General features: G+C 42.9%; 2 protein-coding genes, 1 non-coding gene and 1 pseudogene across 4 annotated transcripts in view; 2 read left to right on the top strand and 2 right to left on the bottom strand.

Moving 5' to 3' along the window:
* Positions 1-18,288, top strand: part of LOC144698328 (uncharacterized) — a 694,970-nt gene that overhangs the window by 155,858 nt on the left and 520,824 nt on the right. The gene's annotated exons all lie outside the window — the stretch shown is intronic.
* The window catches only part of LOC144698352 (uncharacterized), a 674,481-nt pseudogene that overhangs the window by 421,584 nt on the left and 234,609 nt on the right, over positions 1-18,288 (bottom strand). The gene's annotated exons all lie outside the window — the stretch shown is intronic.
* LOC144697667 (uncharacterized) overlaps positions 1-18,288 on the bottom strand; it is a 200,642-nt gene that overhangs the window by 51,845 nt on the left and 130,509 nt on the right. The gene's annotated exons all lie outside the window — the stretch shown is intronic.
* Positions 12,290-12,361, top strand: trnae-uuc (transfer RNA glutamic acid (anticodon UUC)). Its single transcript has one exon. It is a non-coding gene; the product is annotated as a tRNA-Glu (tRNA).

Below are 18,288 nucleotides of genomic sequence, written 5' to 3'. Positions count from 1 at the left end.
ACCCAACTGGTTCACTAATGTCCTTCAGGGAAGGGAACCTGCCACCCGGTCTGGGCCCACACAAGACTCTGGCCTCTCGGAGAGAAAATAGAGACAGAGAGAGAGGGAGAGAGAGAGAGGGAGGGAGAGAGGTGGCAGAGTCGCTCGGTAAAGCAAATGGATTTTATCATCTACAACTTAACCGGAACTTTGACAAAAACTTCCCAAACCCTCAACCTCTTCACTCTAGAAGGGCCAGGGTGGCAGGTGTATGTGAACAACATCACCTCCAAGTTCCCTTTCAAGTCACACATCATCCTGACTTGTCTGACATCCAGCACTGGATGAACAGAAATTTCCTCGTTAAATATTGGGAAGACTGAAGCCATTGTCTTCAGTTCCCGCTACAAACTCCACTCTCTACACATCGACTCCATCCCTCTCCCTGATAACTGTCTGAGACTGAACCAGACTGTTCACAGCCATGATGAAATATTTCACTCCAAGAGGAGCTTCCAACCACAGATCCACATCATCAGCAAGACCACCTATTTCCACCTCAGTAACATCACCTGACTCCATCCCAGTCTCAGCTCATCTGCTGTTGAAACTCTCATCCATTCCTATGTTACCTCTTGACTTAACTATCCTAATGCACTCCCGGCCGGCCTCTCACATTCACCCTCCCTGTAATCTTGAGGTCATCCAAAACTCTGCTGCTTACTCGCACCAAGTCTTGTTCACCCATCACCCCTGTGCTCATTGACCTACAAAGGCCCTGGGATAAGGAGAATCTAAATTTTAAAATTCTCATCCTTGTTTTCAAATCCCTCCATGGTCTTTCCCTCCCTACCTCTCTAATCTCCTCCAGCCTCACCGCCCTCTGAGATGTCTGCACTCCTCGAATTCCGACCTCCTGAGCATTCCCAATTTTAATTCCTCCACCTTTGGTGGCCACGCCTTCAGCTGCCAAGATCATGAACTCCGGAATTTCCTCCATAAACCTCTCCACCTCACTTTCCTCCTTTTACGATAATCCTTAAAACTTCCCTTTTCAACTACACGTTTGTTAATCTGCCCTGAAATCTCTTCATGTGGTTCGTTCTCAAAAGTTTCTTGAAACACTCCTGTGAAACACCTTGGAACATTCTGTTACACAAAAGGCGTGATACAAATACAAATAAGACTAGTATCTTAAACCTAAATAAGGGCAACTCTGTGGGGATGAAAGCTCAGCTCGCTGAAGTGAACTGGGAAACTAGGCTACAGAATAGATCAATAGAGAAGCAGTGGCAGACATTTAAGGGGATACTTCAGAGTATTTAGAATAAGTACATTTCTACAATAAAGAACAATTCTAAGGGGAGGACCCAACATCTGTGGTTTACTAAAGAAGTTAAGGGAAGCATCAAACTTAAGGAAAAAGCATACAACTCCGCAAAGATGAGTGGCAGGACAGATGATTGGACAGAATATAAAGAACAACAGAGAATGACTAAAAGGTTTATCAGGAGAAAGAGATTAGAGTATGAAATTTGAAAATGGATACCAGAGTTTCTTCAGGTACTTAAAAAGGAAAAGAGTGAGTTAAGTGAGTGTTGGTCCTCCAGAGAGTGTCAATTGGTAGTTCATAGTAGATAAGGAAATGGTGGAAGAGAGGAACAAATATTTTGTTTCTGTGTTCAATATAGAGGATACAAAAAAAATTCCAGTAATAGCTGCAAATGAGGAGGTGACAGGAGAAAGGAACTTGGTGAAATTGAAATCACTGGGGAAATGGTACTGAGCAAATTGATGGAGCTGCAGGCTGACAAGTCTCTGGGACCCAATTAACTACATCCTGGGGTCTTAAAAGAGGCGGCTAATGAGGTAGTCGGTGTTAATTTTCCAAAATTTGCTAGATTCTGGAAAGGTTCCATCAGATTGGAAAGCAGCAAATATAACCCCTCTATTCAAGAAGGGAGGGAGGCAGAAAACAGGAAACTATAGGCCAGTTAGCTTGACTTCTGTTGTGGAGAATTATTAGAATTGATCATTAAAGAGGTTATAGCTGAGCACTTAGAAGAGCTCAAGGCAATCAGGAAGAGTCACCATGGTTTTGTGAAAGGAAAGTCATGTTTAAACAAATTATTGGAGTTTTTTTGAAGGAATAACATGCACAGTGGATAAAGGGGGGCCTGTAGGCATACTGCACTTGGATTTCAAGAAGGCATCTGATGGAGAGTGCGAGAGGAGGACTCTGGGACAGGCAGTCAGCAGCAGCTAGAGGAGAGAGCGAGAGGAGAGTCCTCTGCAGTCACCGTCGCCAAGTGAAAAACAAAGAGTGACATCACAGGAAAACCATAAGTTCATTAGTTGGTAAGTAGCTGCTAGATTTAACTACCTATTCTAAGTTGATTTCAGCTTAAAGGTGACTACTGGGGCCCAGGATCGGAGGCCTAACACTTCAGCTTCAACTCAGCAGAGAGAGCGAGTTCCAATTGATTTAAAAAAGTGTATTTTGAATCTCTATTCTTACTTGCTTTCAGATTAAAGGTAAATAGGAGAAATATTTTACAGATTGGTAAACTAAAGACCAGTAGGAAATTTAAAAACAAACTTAAAAACTAATTAAATAAAATAGAGAAGCAGGGCCAGGTGATGTTTAGTAGCTGCATGATGTGGGAGCTGGTGGACCCCATTGTGGTTCCCAGTGACATCTGTGGCAAATGCTGGTTGCTCGAGGAACTCCGGCTCAGAGTTGATGGGCTGGACTCTGAGTTTCGGACACTGTGACACATCAGGGAGGGGGAGAGTTACCTGGATGCTGTGCTTCAGGAGACAGTCACACCCCTTAGATTAACTACCTTAAATTCAGCCAGTGGTCAGGGACAGGAGGGTGTGACTATGAGTGAGGCAGGTAGAGGGATCCAGGAATTAGCACTGAAGGAGCCTCAGCCCTTGCCCGTACCCAACGGGTTCGAGATTCTTGATCCCTGTGTGGACGAGAGCGGGGACTATAGGGAGGATGAGAAAACTGACCATAGCACCGTGGTACAGGCAGCCATTCAAGTGGAAGGAGAAAAGAGAAATGTAGTTGAAATCAAGGACAGAATAGTTAGGGGAATAGATACTGTTCTCTGTAGCCAGGATCGAGAGTCCCGAAGGCTGTGTTGCCTCCCTGGTGCCAGGGTTAAGGATATCTCAGCTGGACTGCAGAGGAACTTGGAGTTGGAGGGGAAAGATGCAATTGTCCTGGTCCACGTAGGTACCAACGATATAGGCAGAAGAAGGAAAGAGGTTCTGCTGAGGGAATACGAGCAGCTAGGGGCTAAATTAAAAAGCAGAACCAAAAAGATAACAATCTCCGGATTACTACCTGAGCCATGAACTAATTGGCACAGGGACAATAAGATTAAACAGGTAAATGCATGGCTCAAAGATTGGTGCAGGAGAACTGGGTTCGAATTCATGGGACATCGGCACCAGTACTGGGGAAAGAGGGAGCTATTCTGTTCGGACGGGCTCCACTTGAATCAGGCTGGGACCAGTGTCCTGGTGAATTGCATAACTCGGGTTGTAGATAGGGCTTTAAACTAAATAGTGGGGGGGAGGGTTCAGTTGCATGGAAATATAAAAGATCAAAGTTTAAGGAGAGGGTAAGAGTGCAGGTTAGGGACGAGGCTGATTGCTATCAAAAAGTGAAAGGGAGGGATAGAGTGTGTGAACGCCATATTGCACCAAAGAATCATATAAGGAGTAGGGAAAATTGACAACAGGACAAACTTAAAGGCTTTGCATAGCATTCGGAATAAAACTAATGAGATAACAGCGCAAATCTAGATAAATAGGTATGATTTGGTGGCGATTACTGAGACGTGGTTACAGGGAGAACAGGTTTGGGAGTTGAATATCCAAGGGTACTCAGTGTTTCGGAAGGATGGGCAGGAAAGAAAAGGAGGTGATGTAGCTTTGTTCGTAAAGGAAGAGATCAGTGCTATAGTGAGGAATGATATAGGCACTGGAGAGCAAGACGTAGAGTCAGTCTGGGTAGAAATAAGAAATAGCAAGGGGGTAATCTATAGGTCCCCAAACAGTAGTTTAGCAGTAGGGCACAGAAAAACCAGGAAATACTGGGAGCATGTAAGAAAGGCACGGCAATAATCATGAGTGATTTTAATATGCATATAGACTGGACTAATCAAATTGGCAAGGGTAGCCTTGAGGGAGAGTTCATAGAATGTATTAGAGATTGTTTCTTGGAGCAATATGTTGTGGAACCAACCAGGGAACAGGCTATTCTGGATTTGGTTTTGTGTAATGAGATGGAACTAATTAATGATTTCATAGTAAAGGATCCTCTAGGGAAGAGTGCTCATAGCATGATAGAATTTCAGGTTCAGTTTGAGAGTGAGAATCATGAGTCCCACACTAGTGTTCTGGAGTTAAACAAAGGTAACTACATAGGCATGAGGGCAGATTTGGCCCTCGTGGACTGGGCAGGAAGACTACAAGGTAGGATAGTTGATGAACAGTGGCAGATATCTAAGGAGATATTCAATTCCTCCCAAGTGAAATATATCCCAATGAGGAAGAAAGATGGTAAGAGGGGGAAAAAGCATCCATAGCTAAGCAAGGAAGTTAAAGATAACTTAAAGGCAAAAACTAAGGCATATCAAACTGCAAAGGTCAGTGCCAGGCTGGAAGATTGGGAAATGTTTAAAGATCAACAAAGGATTACTAAAAAATAATAAAAAGAGCAAAGGTAAATTATGAAAGAAAATTAGCGCAAAATGTAAAAGCTGAGAGCAAAAGCATTTACAAGTATATAAAAGGAAAGAGAGTAGCTAAAGTGAATGCTGGTCCTTTGGAGGACGAGACTGGGGAGTTAATAGTGGGGAACGCAGAAATGGCAGAGACGCTTAATCAATATTTTGCCTTAGTTTTCACAGTGGAGGACACGAGTACCACCCAAATAGTAATAGGTAGTGCAGAGGGTATAGAGAAGGAGGAACTTAGAACAATCACCATCACTAGAGAAAAAGTACTGAGCAAACTATTGGGATTAAAGGGTGACATGTCCCCAGGACCTGATGGCCTACATCCCAGGGTCTTAAAGGGAGTGGCAGCGGAGATAGTGGATGCATTGGCTATAACATTCCAAAATTCCCTGGATTCTGGAAAGGTTCCAGTGGATTGGAAAAATGCTAATAAAATGCCCTTATTCAAAAAGCAGGGGAGGCAGAAAGTAGGAAATTATAGACCAGTTAGTTCCATGTCTGTCATTGGGAAATTGTTGGAATTCATTATTAAGGAGGTAGGAATGGGGCATTTGGAAAGTCAAAATGCAATCCATCAGAGTCAGCATGGTTTTATGAAAAGTAAATCCTGTTTGACTAATTTGCTAGAGTTCTTTGAAGATGTGACAAGCAAAGTGGATAATGGGGATCCTGCAGATGTAGTATATCTGGACTTCCAGGCCTTTGATAAGGCGCTGCACAAAAGATTAATACACAAGATAAGATCACACAGAGTTAGGGGTAATATATTAGCTTGGATAGAGGATTGGCTAACCAACAGAAAGCAGAGAGTCGGGATAAATGGGTCTTTTTCTGGATGGCAAGCTGTAACTAGTGGGGTGCCACAGGGTTCAGTCCTTGGGCCCCAACTATTTACAATCTATATTAATGACTTGGATTCAGGGATAGAAGATACTAGAGCTAAATTTGCAGATGACACCAAAATAGGTGGGAAAGTAAGTTGCAAGGAAGAAATAAGAAATTTACAAATGGATATAGACAGGTTAGGTGAATGGGCCAAAATTTGGCAGATGGAGTTTAACATGGATAAGTGTGAGGTTATCCATTTTGGTCGGAAGAATAAAAAGGTGACTTATTATTTAAATGGAGTGAAACTTCAGAATATTTCAGTGCAGAGGGATCTGGGTGTCCTCGTGCATGAATCGCTGAAAGCTAGAATGCAGGTACAGCAGGTAATAAGGAAGGCAAATGGAATGTTGGCATTTATTGCTAAAGGAATAGAGTATAAAAATAGGGAAGTGTTGTTGTAACTGTACAAGGCACTGGTGAGACCGCACCTGGAGTACAGTGCACTGTTTTGGTCCCCTTACTTGAGGAAGGATGTAGTTGCACTGGAGGCAGTTCAGAGGAGGGTCACTAGATTGATTCCAGAGATGCAGAGCTTGTTTTATGAGGAGAGATTGAGCAGTTTAGGTCAATACTCGCTAGAGTTTAGAAGGATGAGAGGAGATCTAATTGAGGTATATAAGATGCTAAAGGGGATAGACAAAGTAGGTGTGGAGCGGATGTTTCCCCATCTGGGGCATTCTAGAATGAGAGGCCATAGTTTGAGGTGGTAGATTTAAATCAGAGATGAGGAGGAATTACTTTTCTCAAAGGGTCGTGAATCTGTGGAATTCACTACCTCAGAGTGCAGTGGATGCCGGGACACTGAATAAATTTAAGGAGGAGATAGACAGATTTTTAATTAGTAATGGGTTGAAGTTGGAGTTGAGGCCAAAATGATATCAGCCATGATCGTATTGAATGGCAGGGCAGGCTCGAGGGGCTGAATTGCCTACTCCTGCTCCTAGTTCTTATGATAAGGTGCCACATTAACGATTATTATGGAAAATAAAAACGCATGGTCTAGTGGGTAACATATGAACCTGGATAGAAGATTTGCTGGCTAGCATAAAGTATGCGTAAATGGGTCTTTTTTGGATTGGCAGGATGTGACGAGCAGGGCCCCACTGGGGTCTGGACTGGGGCCTCAACTTTATATGATTTACATCAATGGCTTAGATGAGGGGAGTGAAGACATGGTAGCTAAATTTGCAGATGACACAAAGATAGGTAGGAAAGTATGTTGTGAAGAGGACATGAGGAGGTTGCAGATGGATATAGATAGGTTGAGTGAGTGGACAAAAATCTGGCAAATGGCAGGAAGAACATAAAAACAGAGTGTTACTTAAATGGAGCATAGCTGCATAATTCTGAGGTGCAAAGGGCATGAGTCACAAAAAGTTAGCATACAGCTACAGCAAATAATTAGGAAGGCTAATGGAATGCTATCCTTCATTATGAGAGGGATTGAACATAAAAGTAAGGGTGTTAAACTTCAGTAATACAGCGCATTGGTAAGACTGCACCTCGAATACTGTGTGCAGTTTTGGTCTCCATATTTAAGGAGGGATGTAAATGCATTGGAGGCGGTTCAAATGAGGTTAAGTAGATTGATACCTGGAATGAGTGGGTTGTCTTATGAGGAAAGGTTGGACAGACTGGGCTTGTTTCCACTGGAGTTTAGAAGAGTGAGGGTGATTTGATTGAAGTATACAAGATCCTGAACAACCTTGACAAGGTGAACTTCAAAAGGATATTTCCCCTTGTTGGTGAGTCCAGAACTAGGGGGCACTGTTTCAAAATTAGGGGGTCGCCCTTTTAGGACAGAGATAAGGAGAAATGTTTTCTCTGAGGATTGTACGACTTCGGAATTCTCTGCCTCAGAAGGCAGTGGAGGCGGGATCATTGAATATTTTTAAGGCCGAGGTAGATAGATTCTTGTTAGGCAAAGGAATCAAATGTTATTGGGGTTAGATGGGAATGTGGAAATCAAAACACAAGAAGATCAGCCATGATCTTACTGAATGGCGGAGCAGGCTCAAGGGGCTGAATGGTCTACCACTGTTCCTACTTCTTATGTTCTTATGATGTCACAGACACGAACACAGAACATCTGGGTCTGTGCAAACCAGTGATCACCACATATTGTGAAGGCTGGGAGGCTCCATGAGAGGGTACAGAGGAGATTTACCAGAATGGGTCTGGAGATGAGGGGTTTTAGTTACAAGGTTAGGTTGGGGTTGTTCTCCTTGGAACAAAGGAGAGCGAGGAGAGATGTAATAGATATGTAGAAGATTATGATAGGTTTAGATAAGGTAGGTAAAGAAAAGCAGTTCCTATCAACTGATTGTAAAAGGGTTATGGGACAGAGATTTCAGATTTTGGGCCAAGAGGTATGGAGGGATGCAAGGAAGAATATGAGTGTTGATGACCTGGAACTCAATGCTTACACTCAGAGACCAATAATATCCAGGTCCTGAATTTCTATCTTGGACTGACAGTGACAGGTTTGGGAAACAGTTTGTACAGAGCATTAGAAAAGGAGGATCCAGGTCGTGATGAATCGAGTGACTCTGTCAGATCTTAATGTGATGTTTGGCCTGACTTTCCCGTCTGTAAATCCTCCTCTTCTAACCCCTGTAAAAGGAGTTTCCAAAATCCATCCCTGTCAGTCCAGGATAGAAATGCACAACATTCTCTCCTCCTGCTATTTGGACCAGGATGATCGCGCATGCGCCCTGCTGCACATTGCCCCCTATAAAGATGGCGGCCGTTACCCCGGGCCTGGCGAAGGGAAAAATCCAGACTTTTTCGGCCCGTTCTCTGCAAACACAAGACCGGTACCTTGTTATTTGGGCTCTGCGGCCTGCACTGTGTCTTTATGAAGCCTCCCTGCCCACTCCGCTGGCTCCATTCCTCCTCACACACCCACTAACTCTGTTAGTTCGCTCCGCTCGACATTCGATCACCCGCTCTGAGCAGTTCGGTCACAGACCAGCACTGCGCATGCTCATGAAACAGACGCAATGCGCATGCTCTAAACATACTCTACAATGCGCACGCGCACCGAACTGTTGTCATGAAGATAGGGCACATTCTGCTCCCCTTTGAATGCTGGGTACCCCCGCCGCCATTGAAATTTCGTATTTTTTGAACAAAAAATTATTATTTGTGATCCGATGACGATTGGAGTAACAGGGCCAAGATATAACATTATTAAGCCAATTGATGTGATAAACAAAGTGCACAGGTCCTCCACCATAATTCTGTCCCGGGTGTAAATAACAGAAGAACAAACCCCTACATTTTGATGTGAACTCACTTGAGTCTCAGCAGGCAGTGTGAGCAAGTGATTTTCCTTCCGATACACAGAACATCTAAATTCCATCTTGTCAGCAAATGGTAAACGATCATTTTACAGTGTAATTTCACCCATAACTTTTGAGCTAACACTGGGATCTCAATCCCTTCTGATAACAACTTCTACATTCTGAACCATCTACAGTTATCGAAAAGCAGGTGCTGTAAATCTGCAATGAAAACAGAAAATGCTGGAATTTTCAGCAGATCTGGTAGCTTCTGTGGAGAGAGGAACATAGTTCACATTTCAGGGCTATGACTTTCCTTCAGTACTGCATTGCATCGGTGCACAGACCTGAAAACTTAACTCTGTTTCTCAATCTACAGATGCTCCTCAAGTGCTGAGTATTTACAGCACATTCTGCATTATCTCTGGTGAATGAAATTGCTCCTGATCTACACATTCAATTTATTAGTGACTAATTTATATTTATTCTCGTCCAATCACAAATGGAATCATCTTCCACTTGTCTATACTGACAAAACATTTGTTTACCTTAAAGGACTCGGTCTGGTCATTCCTCACTCTCATTTCTAGTCAAAGCTTTTTCAACCCGTTCAATTTTTGTTGATTGATATAACTTTCCAATTCTGGCATAATTCCAGTAAATCTTTTTTACACCTTCTCCATTGCTCCTCGATCCTTCCTATAATATGGAGACAGAGCTAATCAGCGCATCAAAGTCACTATTGCCCCAACTTCCTGTGTGTTGGAAGGATCACTACGGCAGTGGGAGAGAGGACTGTGGTTTCGAGCTATTATTCACCATCTTCTATTTGAGACATTCTCCCATTAGGTAAAATAAAATGAGATTAAATGAGCCAGTCCAATGTTCTGTGACATTCTGAATCATCTAGCAAGTTGTCTCTCAACCTTGCAGTGAAGCAGAGGGCGGTTTTCATTCTAAACCCGCCACTTATACCATTAGGAATGCCTATCAGGGAATGACAAGATTTCAGCACGGGGCCAGTGGAAAGTTCAGTTAACATGATTGCCAAGCAGTGAGGAGGTGAATTTGCAATTCATGTGCACCTTGTTTGTGCATTTTCCAGATTAAAACTTTCCACACAAGTCCAACAGATGCAGCGCAACGCCACCCCCCCCACCACCGCCCCCGCTCCACCCCCCCCCCTCCACCCCCCCCCCCTCCACCCCCCCCCTCCACCCCCCCTCCCCCCCCCACCTCCCCACCCCCCCCGCCCCGCTCACCCTTTCACCTCCTCCCACCCCACATTCCCGGGCACCAAACACACTTTCCAAATGACACAGTGATTTTCTTGTACTTATTGCAAATCAATATCGTGTATTCACTGCTCACAATGCACTCTCCTCTACGCTGAGGTGACTAAATCCCATTGGGTAACTGCTTTGTGGAATATCACGTTTCAGTGTGATCCTGAGCTCTTGGTCATTTACCAGTTTAATTCTCCACCCACTCCCACCCTGGCCTCTCTGTCCTTGACCTCCTGCACTGTTCCAGTGAAGCTCAATGGAAATTCAAGGAACAGCAGCTCATCTCTAATTAGACACTTTACAACCTTCCACACTCAACATTTATTTCAACAATTTCAGATCAGAACCATCAATCCCATTTTTTCAGACAGTAAGTGCTGCTAATGGTTCTGATGTTACCATTTGTCCCTCCTCTGGACTTGTGTTTTGTTTCTTCATTTGTCCCATTAGTTTATTTCATTGTCTCTTATCACCCAATGTTGCCTCGCACCATCATCCCCTTTGTCACTTAATCACTCCAAACTACTATCCTATCGTAAGAACATTTGTTCTTTCTTTCTCCCCCCACCAACCACTACCCCCCATCCCCCTCTTTTCTCCTGACTCTAAACTTGTTTGTAAACAATTAAATCTCTAAATTCCTCCAGTTTGGATAAAAGGTCCATTATTAAGGAAGAAATAGGACGTTTAGAAAAGATTAACGCAATAAAACAGAGTCAACATGGTTTTGTGAAAGGGAAATCATGTTTGACAAATTTGTTCGAGTTCTTTGAGGATATAACAAGCAGATTTGATAAAGGGGAACCGGTAGATGTAGTGTATTTGGATTTCCAGAAGGCATTCGATAAGGTGCCACATAAAAGGTTATTGCACATGATAGGAGCTCATGGTATTGGGGATAATGTATTAGCATGGATTGAGGATTGGTTAACACACAGAAGACAGAGAGTCGAGATAAATGGGTATTTTTCAGGTTGGAAAGACGCAACTAGTGGAGTTCCACAATAATTAGTCCTAGAGCCTCAATAATTTCCTATCTATATTAATGACTTGGAGGAGGGGGCAGAGTGTAATGTATCCAAATTTCCTGACGATACAAAAACAAGTGGGAGGGCATGTTGTGATGAGGACATAAGGAATCTGCAAAATGATATAGACAGGTTGAGTAAGAAGACAAAAACTTGGCAGATGGAGTTTAATGTAGGAAAGTGTGAGGTCATGCACTTTGGTAGGAAAAATCAAAAGGCAGACTGTTATTTAAATGGAGAGAGACTCCAAAAAAGTGCAGGATCTGGTTGTTCCTGTGCACAAAACACAAAAAGTTAGCATGCAGGTGCAGCAAGTTATTAAGAAGGCAAATAGAATTTTGGCCTGTAATGCTAGGGGGTTGGAATTTAAAAATTGGGAAATCTTGTTACAACTGTGCAACTTGTTGGTGAGGCCTCACCTGGAGCATATGTACAGTTTTGGTCCCCATATTTAAGAAAGGATATACTGACATAAGAGGCAGTTCAAAAGAGATTCACTAGTTGATTCCTGGAATGCAGGGATTGACTTATCAAGATTGGCTAAACAGGTTAGGCCTTTATTCATTAGAGTTAGAAGAATGAGGGGTGATCTTATTGAAACATATATGGATCTGATGAGGCTTGACAGGGTAGGTGTTGAGAAGATGTTTCCACTAGTGAGGAAATCTCGAACTAGAGGACATAATTACAGAATAAGGGGACACCCATTTAAAATTGAGATGCGAAGGAATTTATTTTCTTAGAGGGTAGTGAATGACTGGAATTCTCTACCCTAGAGAGTTGTGGAGGCTAGATCATTGAAAGTATTTAAAGAGAAGTTAGATATATTTTCAAAATATCGGGGAGTTGAGAGCTATCAGGAGCTGACACGAAAGAGGAGTTCAGGCCTGGAGTAGATCAGCCATGACCTTATTGAATGGCAGGGCAGGCTAGAGGGGCCGAATGGCCGACTCCTCTTATTTCTTATGTTCTTATGAAACGTGTCTCTGGTGAAAAGGGTCGGAAATGAAAATAGAAGGCATAGGTAGCATGGATAAGCCAGGTTGTAAGGCTTTTCAGTAGTTTCCCTAATGGTCTAGTGGTCATGATTCGGTACTTTCACTGCTGTGGTCTGGGTTCGATCCCTGGTTAGGGAATGATGGTTTATTCGCCTCATACAAGCTCTTAAAATGAGCTCGAGTTATTTCCTGATTAAAATTATTAGCTCTGCCAGAATCAGTGCAGTGAGAGCTTGAGTTTTGCATCAGAGCTGGAAATGTCATCCATGCAAAAGGTCGAGAACAAACACAGAGATGAAGACAAGGAATGAGAGAAAAGCTGCAAATCCCTGACTATAGAGATGCTGGTGAAAGGCAAAATATAGCAGTAATAGGGGAGATTTTACTGTTTACACCAACACAAATATCTCCCAGATCTGGTTCCAAATCTAAATGAGAAGGAAACTTCTCACTGTATCTTCCTCTTCTTGGCTGCACCTCCTTCCAAGCATTGCCAACTCCTCTTGCATCTTTCATCCTGATATTTTTCGCTGTAAAATTTAGATACGAAGCTTCACAGCTTATGTGAATAAAGTTTGTGATGGTAAAAATGTGTTCAGCCCCTCGGGGAACGAACCACATTGACACACAGAGGAACACACACAAACATATTCACCGAAAGTGAGAGAAGGCAACGATTTGTCTCTAAGGAGAGATAAGCACCCAGAAAGCAAGCATGACACCAACATGGCTCCGTTCTTGTTCCATTTCCGACTGGAAATTTCGTGAATGCTTTCATCAATGAACGGAAATAGGAAAAATCCCGAGTTTCTGGGTGGAATTTATTCAATTTAACTGATAATTAATTCTGTAAACACAGATTTAAAGCAGGAATAATGAGAAGCGGGAAACACCAATGGATTTGGACAGCATCGCCTTAACCACTCGGCTACGAAGACTGGCCCTGTGGGTAGGTTAAAATAGTTGGTATATAAGATGGCTGCAGCAGAGAAGGAGGGCATTCGGCCCAATGTGCCCGTGCCGGATCTCTGGAAGAGCAACTCAACTACTTCCACTACTGTGCATTCTCACACAAGCAAGTAGTATTTGTACTGCCTCTCCTCCTTCTTCCAGTTAAAATGAAACCCAATAAACTGGCATCCTTACGTCAGAAGAGAGCACTCAAAGTGACCCACAGGTAAACCACCTACAATTTTGGCAGCGGTTCCACAGAGACTGGGACCTGAACCAAGCACCTGAGACCGTTCGGCCAGTCTATCACGCTCAACCTGCTGTTTCCCTTCGCCTTGATGGTATTTCCACTGAAATGGAACATTAAAAACATCAAAAATAAATCAGGAATAAGCCCCCTCGAACCTCCTCCACCATTTAATAAAATCATGTCAGATCCTCAGCCTCAACACCAATTTTCCATTGTTCCCAATAGCCCCTTCGTTCCCTTAAAGTCCAAAAACCTATCCATCTCAGCCTTTAGTACACTGAACGACTGGGGATCCACAGACCTCCGGGCTACAGAATTCCAAACATTCACACGCTTTTATGTGAAGAAATGTCTCCTCACCTCAGTCCTAAACGGCTGATACATTATCTGGAGAATGTGAGCCCAGTTCTAGACGCTCCAGTCAGGGGGAAATAGCCTCTCAGCATGTTCACTGTCAAGCTGGCTCAGAATGTCAGCCTTTTCAATGAGATCACGTCTCATTCTAAACCCCAGAGAGAACAGACTCATCCCACTTAATCTCTCCTCCTAGAACAACCACCTCATCTCAGAAATCAATCCATTGAATCTTGGTTGCACACAGACAGCGAGTGAATGGAGGGAACAAAGAGCACAAAAGTAAACAGAGATAGAGACACAGACAGAGAGACTGAGAGAGTTAAAGAGAGCGAGGCAGATATACAGAGGCAAAGAGAGACAGATAGAGACAGAGAGTGGGGTAGACACTGAAAATAACAGATACACTTCACCATTCCATATGATTGTTAATTTAGATTGTCAGACAGAAAGAAATAAGAGAAAGAAAGACTTACATTTGAACAGAGCCTTTCACCAACTCAGGACAACGGAGGCGCTTTAGAGCCAATGAAATCCTTTTGAAGTGTAGTCACTGTTGTAATCTAATGACAGAGAGAGTTTGACAAAAATGCTGATTCAGCAGATGACAAAATCTGATCTTAAGAAATCCATCTCAATGTAGAATCTTTCTTTCTATATCTCTGAACGTTTCATGGTTTGTTTGATGCAGATTCAGCAGATGTAAATCTGCAGCTGAGTGAATAAATTTCACCTTGAATCCCTGACGAAACAGGGACAAAGCATCCCGTTTCTATCAGGTCATCTCTCAGCCTTCTCTTTTCTAGAGAAAAGAGCTCCAGGCTGTTCAGCCTTTCCTGGTGATTCTAACCTATCCATTCCTGGAACATGTGTGATTGAAATTTTATTTTCCTGTTCCTTGCGACACCTGACAGCAGTAGAAACAATTCCTAATGTCTAAGGGATTTCAGTTTGGACTATTTGTATTTACACATTCATTCTCTCGATGTTTCCATTGCCTAAACAACTCGACCACAAGGACTCAGTGTCTATTCAAATGTTGCTCAGTGAAAATTTCAATTATCCTCTGCTTTGTAGCATACAGGCGCTTAGTAACGGAAAGATACAATGTGACAAAGATTAGTGGTAAACCAGAGGATTGGGAAAGTTTGAAAAACCAACAAAAGATGACCTAACTTTGAGAGTAATCTAACAAGTAATATAAAAACTGACAGTAATAGCTTCTTTAAATAGATAAATAAGGAAGTGAGAGGCCAAAGTGAACATAGGTCCCTAAGAGAATGAAGCTGGGGAAATAATAATGGGGAACCAGGAAATGGCAGACGAGTTGAATAAACACTTTGCATCAGTCTTCACGATAGAAAACATTAATAGCATACCAAAAATACTAAATAATCAAGGGCCAAAAGTATGGGGGTGGGGGTGGTGGGGATGAGGAACTAAGTACAATAATTATCACTGGAGAAAAAGTACTAGTGGAACTAATGGTGGTAAAGGCCGATAAGAAGCCTGGACCTCATGGGCTGCATCCTTGAATATTAAATGAAATAGCTACAGAGATAAAGGATGCAATGGTAGTAATCCTCCAATAATCTTTAGATTCTGAATAAGTGCCAGATAATTGGAAAACTGCCAATGTGATATCCTTAGTCAAAAAGGGAGGGAGACAAAAAACAGGTAACTATTGGCCAGTGAGATTCACATTTATCATTTGGAAAAAGCTGTATTCTATTACAAAGGATGTAATTGCGGAGCATTTAAAAATATATTATATAATCAAGCAAAGTCAGCATGGCTTCATCATGAGAAAATCATGCCTGACAAAGTTATTAGAATTCTCTGAGGAGGTAATAAGCTGGATAGATAAAGGGGAACCAGTAGATGTAATATATTAGGATTTACAAAAGGCATGCGATAGGGTACCACTCATCAGGCTACTTAATGCGATAAGAGCCCATGGTTTGGGGGTAGTATTTTAGCATGGATAGAGGATTGGCGAATTTATGGAAGACAGAGAGTTGGAATAAGTGGGGGCATTTTCAGGGTGGCAACCTGTAACTAGGGGAGTGCCACAGGGGTCAGTGCTGTGGCCACAATTATTTCCAAAATATGTCAATGACTTGGATGAGGGAAGTGAATGTATTATCACCAAGTTTGTGGATGACACAAAAATAGGTGGGAGGGCAAGTGGTGAGGATGACACAAAGAGTGCATAGGGATATGCAGGGGGAACATGAGGAAGAACTGTTTTACGTAGAGGGTAGTGGGTGTCTGGAATTCGCTGCCCAAGTTGGTGGTAGAGGCAGAAATTTTAAACTCTTTTAAAATGTACCTGGATCTGCACATAAAGTGCTGTAAACTGCAGGGCTATGGGCCGGGTGCAGGAAGGTGGGATTAGTAAGGCCACCTGGGTGTCCTCGGGCTGGCATGGACAAGATGGGCCGAATGGCCTCCTTCTGTGCTGTAACTTTTCTATGGTTCAATGGTTCTATATAGGCATGTTAAGTGACTGGGCAAAAGTTTGGCAGTTAGAATATAATGTGGGGAAATGTGAGTTTATGCACTTTGGCAGGAAGAATAGAAGAGCTGAATATTATTTAAATAGAGAAAGACTGCAGAAAGCTGCAGCACAGAGGGATTTGGGGGCCCTCACAGAAAGCTAGCACACAAATTCAACAGGTAATAGAGAAGGCAAATGGAATGTTGGCCTTTATTTCAAAGGGAATGGAGTATAAAACAAGGGGAAGCCCTACTAAAACTATACAAGGCATCAGTTAGACCACGCCTAGAATGTTTTGAATAGTTTTGGTCCCCTTATCTAAGGAAAGATATAGTGGCATTGGAGGCAGTCCAGAAAAGGTTCACTGGGTTGACCCCGAGAATGGAGGGACTTTCTTATGAGAAGACGTTGAGTAGGTTGGGCCTGCACTCATTGGAGTTCAGAAGAATGAGAGGTGACCTGATTGAAAGTTTCTTAGGCGGCTTGACAGGGTATATGCTGAGAGGTTGTTTCCCCTTGTGGGAGAGTCTAGGACCAGAGGGAATAATATCTGAGGAAGGGGTCGCCCAGTTAAAACAGAGGTGAGGAGGAATTTCTTCTCTCAGAGGGGAGTGAATCTCTGGAATTCTTTATCACAGAGGGCTGTAGGGGCTGGGTCATTAAGCATATGCAAGACTGAGATAGACAGATTTTTAAACAGTAAGGAAATAAAGGGTCATGGGGAAAAGGCAGGAAAGTGGAGTTGAGCATTATCAGATCAGCCATGATTTCATCGGATGGTGGAGCAGAGTCGATGGGGTGAATGGCCGGCTTTTGATCCTACACCTTCTGGTCTTACGATCAGTCTCCACTGAAATAAATAAATAAATAATGAAATAAGTCTCCTATTGCATGTTTTAACACTGTTCTTTTTACTTTGTACAATGTTAATATGAAAATACACGACGAATGAGTTAGTGTTTAGATTGGTAAAATTGGGAACTGAACCACATTGACAAACATAGAAGAACACACCAAGGCATATACACCAATAGTGACAGAGCACAAGTTTTGTCTCTCAGGGGAGACAAACAACCAGAAAGCAAGAATGACACCAACCTGGCTCCGTTTTTATTCCTTTTCAACTGGGCAATATCCAGGCTTGGGCTGACAAATGGCAAGTAACATTGGCAACACACAAATGTCAGGCAATGAACATCTACAACAAGAGAGAAACTAACCATCACCTCTTGATATTCAATAGCATTACCATCGCTGCATCCTTCACTATCAATATCCTGGGGGTTAACATTGACGAGGAACTGAACTGGACTAGCCATATTATTACTGTAGCTACAAGAGCAAGTGAAAGGCTAGGAATCCTGCGGTGAGTAACTCACCTCCTGACTCTCCAAAGCCTGTGTACAAACTACCAGACACAGATCAGGAGTGTGATGGAATACTCTCCACTTGCCTATGAGTGCAGCTCCCACAACACTCAAGAAGCTTGACACCGTCCAGGACACAGCAGCCCGCTTGATTGGCACCACATCCACATACATTCAGTTCCTCAACCACCGACGCACAGGAGCAGCAGTGAGTACCATCTACAAGATGCACTTCAGGAATTCACCAAGGCTCCTTAGACAGCACTTTTCGAACCCACAGCCATTCCCAACCAGAAGGACAAGGGCAGCAGAAAATGGGAACATCACCGCCTGGAAGTTCCCCTCCAAGTCAATCATCACCTTCCACCCACCACCCTCCCCCCCCCCAACAACCCCCACGTTCCTCGTGTGCCTTGTGAGTGTTTGCTCAATTAAATGTTTGTAAAAGGTAATGGTGGAGAAGGGTTGAGAGTATTCAGTTTGGGACAGAAGTGAAATTGGTCAACAGGGAAGCAACACATTTCCAATCTGAGCAGAAATAGATGACAGATACAGAATTACTTTCCCATCTTCAGTCCCTTTACTAGTTCCATCTTCATCGCTTTTGCCTTTCATCCTCATCCCTTTTGTTATTTATTCTCTC

This window comes from Cetorhinus maximus, chromosome 23, assembly GCF_964194155.1.
Source record: "Cetorhinus maximus chromosome 23, sCetMax3.hap1.1, whole genome shotgun sequence".
NCBI classification, from domain to species: domain Eukaryota; kingdom Metazoa; phylum Chordata; class Chondrichthyes; order Lamniformes; family Cetorhinidae; genus Cetorhinus; species Cetorhinus maximus.
The sequence above is the reverse complement of the archived record's forward strand: the minus strand, read 5'-3'. Positions and strand labels throughout refer to the sequence as shown.